Genomic DNA, 9,784 nt, shown 5'->3' with positions numbered 1-9,784 from the left:
TGACTGGTCATATGTCTACTCGGCCGCATTATCTTCTGCACTCATGTCTCTTTTCTTCAGTTCTGATTTCCCCGCTGTGAGTATCCTCGTGTGTGTGTGGCTGTGTCCGTCTCCGTCACTCCCAAGTCCCACCCTCCTATGTTTGTCATTGGTTGGGTTCAGCTGTCAATCCACAGCAAGCATGAACTAAGCTTTGTGGTTGGCTGGCCGTAGTGGTGCGTTCAATGGCAATCGGCCAAATGTTTATGGAGACTTCCACAGCTGTACAAGCAGGGCGAGTGCGGGGGAAATACGGATGAGAACTAGCTTTGTAGCTATAATCCGGCATATTTACATTTGTTTTTATACTGATGTTCATTAATGTGCATTGTCCCTATTCAAATAAATATAAAAAAATATATATATATATCGTTTATACCATTGCTTTTTTTATATTGATTTCTTGAATGTTCATATCGAGATATCGATACGATAACGATATATCGTTCAGCCCTAGTTTGAACCACTGACATGTTCACCATTAGAAAATGGACAAAGTGACACCATATGGCATAAATCCATGCCCTGATAACGTGGCACCCTTAAGGCCCCTACACACCGGGCCGATTTTCGGCTTCGATAGATGTCGATAGATGTCTGGCCGTCGATGAGCGTCCTGTCGCCCTACTCAGATTGGTGTGTACTGCACCGTCGTGTCTTTTCGGCCGTGCCGACACCTTCCGCTGCCGATTCAACATGGCTGTCGGTAAAAGGCTGTCGGCTGAAGAAATCACTCGATTGGACGTTCAGCTTAGCGAATCAGTGCATGAGAAGCGAAACGGAAGTGAGGACCCCAAACAAACTATTAAGAAGGCAAATCTGAGACACGCTATTAGTTGTTTGTTTATATCACGCAGTCTGTTTTTCTTCTCTCGGTGAATCACGCAGTCTGTCTTCCGGTTGTTGCCTCTGTTGAATGACGAATACACATTACCGCTGCCTGCTGGTAAGGAGAGTTATTGCCACTCACGCGTGCACAGTTCGTACGTACTACTTGGTCGTCGGCTGAAGTCTTTGCGGTGTGTTCCAGTGCGAAACATGGCCAAGACGCAGGAGACGTGAGGCGACACAAAAGTCGGGTCCGTCGGGACGTGTTCTTTGGTGTCAGATTGGTGTGTAGGGACCTTTACACGTTTGTTTCTGTCATTGTTCATAACTGCTGTCATGACCTTTCAGCTTCTTTTGTACATTTAGATACTCTGTGTTATATCCTATGAATGCAAACTGAACATCTTTGAATTGTAGTCAAAAAGACTAAACCACTAATTACTTAATCCGGAAAATAAACAACAGATTATTGGACAATGAAAATAATTGTTAGTTGCAGCCCTAAATAATACATTCTGAATAAGGGATACACTAAATAAAGAACATAATGTAATAAATAATATAACCCGAATATAATCTGAATCTCTACTGCAGCTGCCATTACACACCGTTTTTAAGACTCTAAATCAGCTGCTGTTACATCCCACTCTGTCTTTGTCCTAAACTAGCATGTTTAAACTTTAGTTGGCTAAGGCCCCGGCCCCACGAGGACGATAACGGTCGTTTGCGTTACTGTTTAGTGTCATATAGACCGTTCTGCCACACTACAGTAAACAACTGCGGTAACGATAACGGGTCCCAAGGTGAATAGCACGGCATACGCAACGCTCTGGGGGGTCCAACGGCTCCGTGTGTAGGACCTATACGATCATTTTGTGAAAATGATGAGGCAATAGCCCTGCCTCTCCCCACCTCTGCTGCTCACCCCCGCGTCAAAGTAAACTGCACACTGAATTCAGATTATTTATCTTTCTCTCGATATGGACATAAACGCGAGTGAAGTCTAATCTGACAGGACGGAGACACGCAGCTCTGCTCACCTGCAGCTCCTCCCGCTGTGATGCAGCGGTGAACGGAGCAAAACACACACTTCAAGTCAGATCATCACCCTTAGCTATTTTAATTACCTCTCAAACTACCTAAACTATTTATAAATATGTTTATTTTTACTGTCGGCCAGGTCACTCATTACTGGATCAGCTGCTGCATGAGACAGACACTAAAATGGATAAAATGGCCCGACTTTTGAGAGAGCGAAACGTCACAGATTACCCGGCATGCCTGAGAAGTACCCGTATGTGCGCTCATAGCGCATGCGCAACTTTAACCAAAATGCAAAGAATTATTGCACTGTATATATATATGTATATTAATATATATATATATACAGTGCAATAAGCTTCTTANGAACCGTGCAGAGTTTTTCGCCAGTCAACGTATTAAAGTTTAAATCTTCCGGACAAAATTATAAAAGTGCCGGTCAAAGGTCTTCTTTGTTTTTTATTGAGCTTTAAAACAAATGAATAACGACTCTATATAATATAATAATAAAATACACGGGGCCTCTCTTTTTCCTCTCTTTGGACAGCGTCAGTGTCTGTCTCATGCAGCAGCTGATCCAGTAATGAGTGACCCGGCCGACAGTAAAAATAAACATATTTATAACTAGTTTAGGTAGTTTGAGAGGTAANGAGGACGCATACGGCAAAACGCATAGGATTAACGCAATCTCCAAAAAGCTGCTGTCTCGTGTGGACAGACACTATCCGGTGAATATTGCATGTGGACGGAAGCTTTTTGGAGATTGCGTTAATCCTATGCGTTTTGCCGTATGCGTCCTCGTGGGGCCGGGGCCTTAGTAGATAGGCCAACACTTTAACGCTGACTTAATGCGACCACCCGTGGGCTTCCCTTGTCCAAGATTGGTCGGCACAGAAATCCAAGGAAGCCCCTTCTCACCTTCCCAAGTTCCCTTAGACTTATACTCAAATATTATTTTGAAGCCCTTTTGAAGTATGTGACCTTTATTAGTGGCTAAATATGTTTTGTCTTCACTGAATATTGTAAATGTGTCCTCCAGTTCCACTTTAAACCAAAAAAGAATGTAATTACTATGTGCATGTGTGATGTGTCTCTGTTACACATGCTGCATAATGACGCCTTATCACCTGTGATGGATGACGGTTATTATGTTTTTAATTCCTCAGGGTTTACATTCCCCATGGTGCCTAAATCTTTGAAATCTCAATAGTTGCCCTGTGTCTGGAGGGAATACTTGTGAGATATAGAGATTGCAATACACATGGACACACATCGCTTGCACATAAACATTTTTATTTTGCTACTCATTCCTCTATCTAACAACACAATCCATTAGAACAAACATTTAAACTTCCCAGCACTCCAATCATTCCCGGAAACCCATTACTATTTTTCAAGAACAAAAATAAATAAAAATGTCACTGCATGTCCTTGAAACCACTCAGTGTTTTGTTCCTCTCTGCTGTCTGCCCTTCCATCAGTGCTAATTATACTAAATGAGTTTTAACCGGGGCTGCTGAAGCCTGCCTGATGTTGGAGATTTAGAGTCAATAGGCATGTAATGGCACTCTGTCTTTGTCCGTCATTAATCAAGGTTATGTATGTCGCAGACTAGAGGACCGGAAGAACACGTGTCAATTAGCACCAAACAAGCAATAGGGGTGTCGATGAGGTTTGGAAACAATGCTAATCTTTGTTTGAATTTCACAGAGTAATTAAAACAAATATACATGTACATTGATCATTGTGATGGAAACTTCTGAAGCATGGAGACAGGACTCAGAGAGACACGAGGAGAGAGCTGGAACTTTGATGGCAAACACTGACTATTTATTTGGAGCTTCGGCCGGATTATTCACAAGACATGTGCTGAGCCACGAGTTGACACACACACACAGTAGATGCCAAACCAATTCTGAATACATTTTCTGTAGTTTGAGGTTTTAACTAGTTCGGAGTGTAATAATCAACATTCTTCATCAGCGAGACGAAAGAAATATGGACCTTGAATCTAACTTGAGCTGTTGTCCATAGAAAAGAATGTGCGCCACAGAACCTACGTTCCTGAACAATAAACTACCTCATGGCAGCATGTGCTCTGTCATAGCCTCAACAATGCGCCCTAACTGCCCCTCCTTAAGAGAGATAGCAGCAATACCCAAGGCCGTAGACCTATGCCATTGGAAAAGAGACAGTGAAAAGAGAAAACGATTAACTGTGTCAAAGGTTGAATACCTAAGCAAATTATTCTCTTACAATCATATTTACAGATAAAGTAGTTTGGCCTTTCGAGTTTTCTTCCCTGGCCTAAATCCTTTTTGTTGTTCATTTTGAGTTTTTGCCACCAGGATTTCCTACCTCCTCAGTGGAAGAGGCAACTTAAGATCGTACCTCTCTCAGATATGAACTGGATAAATCTGACTTGCAATAACTTGAGCAATTTTATTTGGATTGGCCTCTCAAAGTTTTATGAAAATGCTCCCCATGCCACAAACATTTTATGGAAGGTCAATTTGATCTGCAGGGGGAAATGCTAAAGCTCTTTCCAAAATGATGGAGTGGAGCGTTGTAGTGCACAGTCTAACTCATTAGCTAAAGGTTGGTCTTTAACAGCCATACCCTCCGAAATCTTCTAAAATAAATATGTATATTTGAAAGTCTGACGTATCATCTATGCCCTTTCTTAGCAAAGGCCTGCTTTCTGTTAAACTACATATATTTAATTGATGTACTACATAAAAGTTATATTTAGAGAAACATAAAAACAAGAGAATGGAAAAGTCTTTGCCCTCTCTCTGTTCGGCATCACATACGCATCATTTATTTATGCAACAGTCGTCTCTTCCACTATGCTGAAGTACTTCAATGGTAGTGCTGCAAATATGGAACAAAAATAGTGGTTCCTTGCTATTTAAAAAAAAAATTCCATTCACAAATCCAAGGTTTTTGTGAGACAGTGTGCCTTGGAGTGGACTACATATTTTATCAGAAAATGAATGTAACTTACTGTCGATAACAATGATTAACATAATGCCACTTTCTTAGCTGGCTGTTGTCAAGATCAATTTACCCTTAATTAATAACAATATGCATCCTTATGTACCTAATAAGCATCTAACCATCTTGATAATAGGCTCTAAAAATGTTTATCAATCAATGATGGTCTTGAGTCCTACCTCTCGAACCGGAAACACTTTGTCACCATCAGCGATCCAGTTCCCCATTGGCCCCAGTCAACCAAGGTGTACCTCAAGGCTCTGTGCTTGGACCCCTCCTATTCACCATTGACATGCTCCCACTTGGTCAAATCATCCGCCACCATGGTCTCAGCTCATACGCCGATGACACACAGCTCTATCTCTACACCAAACCGACCGCTCAGCTCCCCCCCTCAATGCCTTGTCAACTGCCTACAGGACATAAACAACTGGATGTCATCAAACCTCCTCAAACTAAACAGCAATAAAACAGAGCTTGTGAATGTGGCTCCCAAGGCAGTCCCTCTGCTTCCACTCCAATTCATTTAATTTTTCACTTTATTATTTGCCCCTTTGTGTTTGTTTGTTTGTTTTTTCACCTTGTAAAGCGGCCTTGGATCCCTTGAAAGGCGCTATACAAATGTAATCTATTGTTATTATTATTATTATTGAAAAGGTCATAGTAGCTTATACTGTACATACAGCTTGAAAGCATCAACATTTTCATCAACAGGAGAGCTCCAGCTGGGTTTGAGGCACTGACCATGAACCACTTCATTTCTGATTCCTGTCACAAAAAGATGTTCATCATCAGTCATAAATCAGACATTGCCAATATTATCTGCCTTCAAAAGCAGTTGAAACAACCAGTCTTCTTTGGGGGTATTACTGCTAATCACAGTTTACAGATAATACCCATTAGGCAGATATGGATCGGAAGCATTTTAGCAGGTCAAAGAGTCCCGTTATATTGTTTGGGGAATCCAATCATGTATAACATCCTATTGTTCTATTTCAACTTCATGTTGTTTGATAATATAATAAGTAGAACCACTTGAGAAGCAGATAAGGCTTGTTCACCTTGCTTTAGAGTTAATGGTCAGAAAAACCTAATACAGCTTTAAGTGTTTTTTGAAGACTTTAATCTTAATCATCCTTACTTTATATTTATTTTAGTTCTGTGATGTATGATCTTTTGTAGAATGTTTGAGAGTTAATATTCGGGTGTCAACTAGGCCAGACACTTGCAGATTTTTTCATTACTAAATAATTTGCCCTTTTCTTTAGGAATATGACAAATCATTGCTTTGAAACATTCAGTGTCAGTAAAACGTGGGAAATGTATGTCATTATTAACATTTCCAAGCTGTTGACTTGTTCAAATATCTTGTTTTGTCAAACCAACAGTCCCAAACCAAAACATATTCCATTAACCATCATGCAAGAGAAAGAAAAGCATGAAATCCTCAAATGTAAGGAGCTGGAACCAGCAAAGATGTATCACTTTTGCTTAAACAAGACTAAGCTAACTAGTTCAAGCTTAAATTGTTTGTAATTCTTTGTATTAATCGACCAAACATTGTAGCTCTAGTGCACTCAAAACACTAATGGCAAATCACGGATATCTTATGTACTTAACTATCACTTTTACAACTATTATTTTATCTAATTATTACTTTTTTCACCCTTAAATGAATATGATGCCCATGCTGCTCTACATTTTGGAGAGGAGACATTATGTCCTGACATAGAGTTACATTGTAATCTCTTTTAAGTCTTGCCTTCTAATTTACATCGTCTATTACCATGCGACTAACGACTCTGACCTTCTCCTCTGTTAAACACCAGCCAGCAGAAGAGATGGGGCGGGGGCGATGAAGGGATGATGCGGTGATGGGGGCTGAAACCCCTTGAAAAAAAGGGAGTGAGAGCGAGGACAAGATGACAGAGAGAAGAAGAGAGACAAGATTTTTAGGGCCCTGGCATTCACTAAAGTCATAAATCTGTGGTTTATAGTGAAATGATGGCAGATAATGTAAGTAAAGGTCATCGCAGCATGTCAGCCAACAATAGATCAAGGGGACTGATGATTGTGGTCACACGCTGCTAGAGATGAATCCTGTACACTTCATTCTTTCAAACAGCTTGTTTCTTTCTCTGCTGCGATTTGTGTTCATTTTTTGTCGTTATCTTTAGAGCCTGCAAATCTTATGTTTTGTATTACAGCAACAGCCACCTGTGAAGTATGCCGCAGAGATACTGCCTGCATAAATTGTTGCTGATAGCCACTAGACAGAATGTGTTAACATTGTGTTTAACAGTCAATATTTTATCATCACTGTGGGAGCTCAGGCATGAATATCTCAAAAATGTGCTTTTCAATTAACAGTTTGTTCCTGTTAAGAAAGAGATGATTGGAAAATAATTCAGCAATTACGGGCCTTGACTTGATGTGTAAGTATTTCAACTGATATGCCAGACAATGTAAATTGTCATTCATGTGGTGTATCCAAAATCTTAATTGATTTTCACACTTTTTTGCAGCTTTTAAAACAGAAGCCCAATTCTTGTATCTCACATTTCCTTCCGATGTGATCATAATACAAGTATGCAAAATGTGTCCTGAAAAGCTTGTATTTGCTCTGTTCCAAAATATATTATTCAAGATTCAAATAAATGATTTGACTGTGTTTGATATTGGGCAGGGAATCCAATTTCCTATTGATTTTTCATATCAGCTTTCTGCTCCTCAAATCGTAAAGGTCCATCACATAAACAAAACACTCATGATCACATTTATAATGTCCGAGTTCACCTCTGTTTTATGTCCCCCATGTTTAGCGGTCGCACAAGGATGTGTAACTCAAACATCTTCGATTTTTAATGACAACAGGACTATTGTTAAACAAAAATATTGCTGACAGATTTACAGCTTCAGCCTGCTCGGGTTGCTTCAGTCCAACAGAACAGTTGCTCTAGTTTGTAGGCTAAAAATTCATTTTATATGGAACATTTAGTTAAAGGTGAAACAATAACTAGTTACAAAATTATCTCCTGTCCCTCATTGTTTACTCCAAGTGCTCAACCACAAATTATTGTTACAGTGAACCTGTGACAATCAGTCAGCTCTTTACAAGTTGTTATGAAGAATATGAATGCCTTATCCTGCATGACTATATTCTACAAATGTTAGGGCCCACAAGGTATAAAGGTTTTCCCTCAATTACATCCTCATTACTGCTAACCACATAATACCACATTAATACAGTATGTACAGGACAAATCATTCATCCTTAATTATAACTTAATAAATACTATCTCTTCCTACTTGAAGGTGGGGTAGGTACGTTTGAGAAACCGGCTCGAGATACACTTTTTGTTATATTCCATGGAATGCTCTTAACATCCCGATAGCAATGAATATCTTAAGTGCTTTGACAAAAAATCCATACAAAAATGTCATCTGTGGAAGCCGTAGTACTGCAAAAAGCACAACCAATCACTTTAGCCGGCCCGGCAAAAATCATCCTTCCATCTGTGCACAAACTTATCTCGTGCCCTCATTGGTCATGTGCGCGTTTGCGTGTGTTGGAGGAGGGGCTCTGTAAGGAAGTGGCAGATTTTTTCCGGCTGTGTATTTTCAAATTCTAGTGCACTTCAGCTGGTTTCTCCAAAATGACCTACCCCACCTTTAATACAATTGTTTGTATAAAAGACTTGTAGAGCGTGAAACTGTTGCCAAATGTAGTTTTGTGTAATTTGTATAAGAAAAGACAATGTTTATTAAAGGACACCTATCATGCTATATTTAAATGATATATTGTAGGGCCATACCTATATAAGGTATATTTATACGTTTCCGTTTTCAAAATACCAAACAGATCATGCATTTTAGCCATGCCTCATTTCACTCTATTTGCTGTTCTCCAGCCCTGTTTTTGGCTTATTCATTGGTTTTAAAGCTCAATAAATAACAAAGAAGACCTTTGACCGGCACTTTTCTAATTTTGTCCGAAGATTTAAACTTTAACGGACATCTTGACCGGCGAAAGAAAACCTAACTGAAACTCTGCCGCACGGTCCCCTTGTTCCTTGGAAGAGGCAGAGAGGTGGGTGTTTGTCATCTGCTGGTGGACTACCGGAGAGAATTACAGTGCTTGCCTCAACGGGGAGGGATTGCATTGAATTACAGCAGCGGGAGCAAACGCTTGCCTNAACAAGGAATGGCATATAACGGCGGAAGTTACTGACGTATTTTTATAATTATTGAGGTATTTGACCCAGCCTTTATTTCACGATCTGTCTGTGTTGGTTTTTATCATGTCTAAGATCTACTCACACCTATAATTTATAGATTATTAGAGAAGTAAGGGGAGAAACCCTCTTTTTCGCCAGCGCAGCGACATCCGCCGACTCAAACGGCGCCACATATTCAGGTTGACAGTTACTATTGCATTAGGGAGGGATATCTAGATAACTTTCAAAGGTTTTGAGATAATGATTGTAGTACTTTTAAAGCAGCAACATGTTTTCGACTCTGTAATCAAAAAGCTCCTCAAAACACTATCGAAGAGGTTCCTGCCGTTTACTACGTTAGTTCAACGATAACAGGGGACTATTTTTTTGCCGGGATGTATGCTCAGTCTTTGTCTTGATATTATGCTTATCATGTATGAGGGTCCTTCTCTATGATGTTTCGATGTAATATACCTTAGATATTCTACATTTCAGTCTATACGATATTTCATTAATATTGGGGTGCCTCTTTGTCGTTACTTTTGTTGAACGCATGCTGATGTAATAGCGGGATAGTGCCTTTGCACCTTGCTAATGTGCTTAATGCGAATCTAAGGATTCTACTGCGTCGATTAATCATGCGAACTATAGGTGCCTCGTTT

Source organism: Notothenia coriiceps, unplaced genomic scaffold, assembly GCF_000735185.1.
Source record: "Notothenia coriiceps isolate Sejong01 unplaced genomic scaffold, NC01 NC01_scaffold00032678, whole genome shotgun sequence".
NCBI lineage: Eukaryota > Metazoa > Chordata > Actinopteri > Perciformes > Nototheniidae > Notothenia > Notothenia coriiceps.
The sequence above is the reverse complement of the archived record's forward strand: the minus strand, read 5'-3'. Positions refer to the sequence as shown.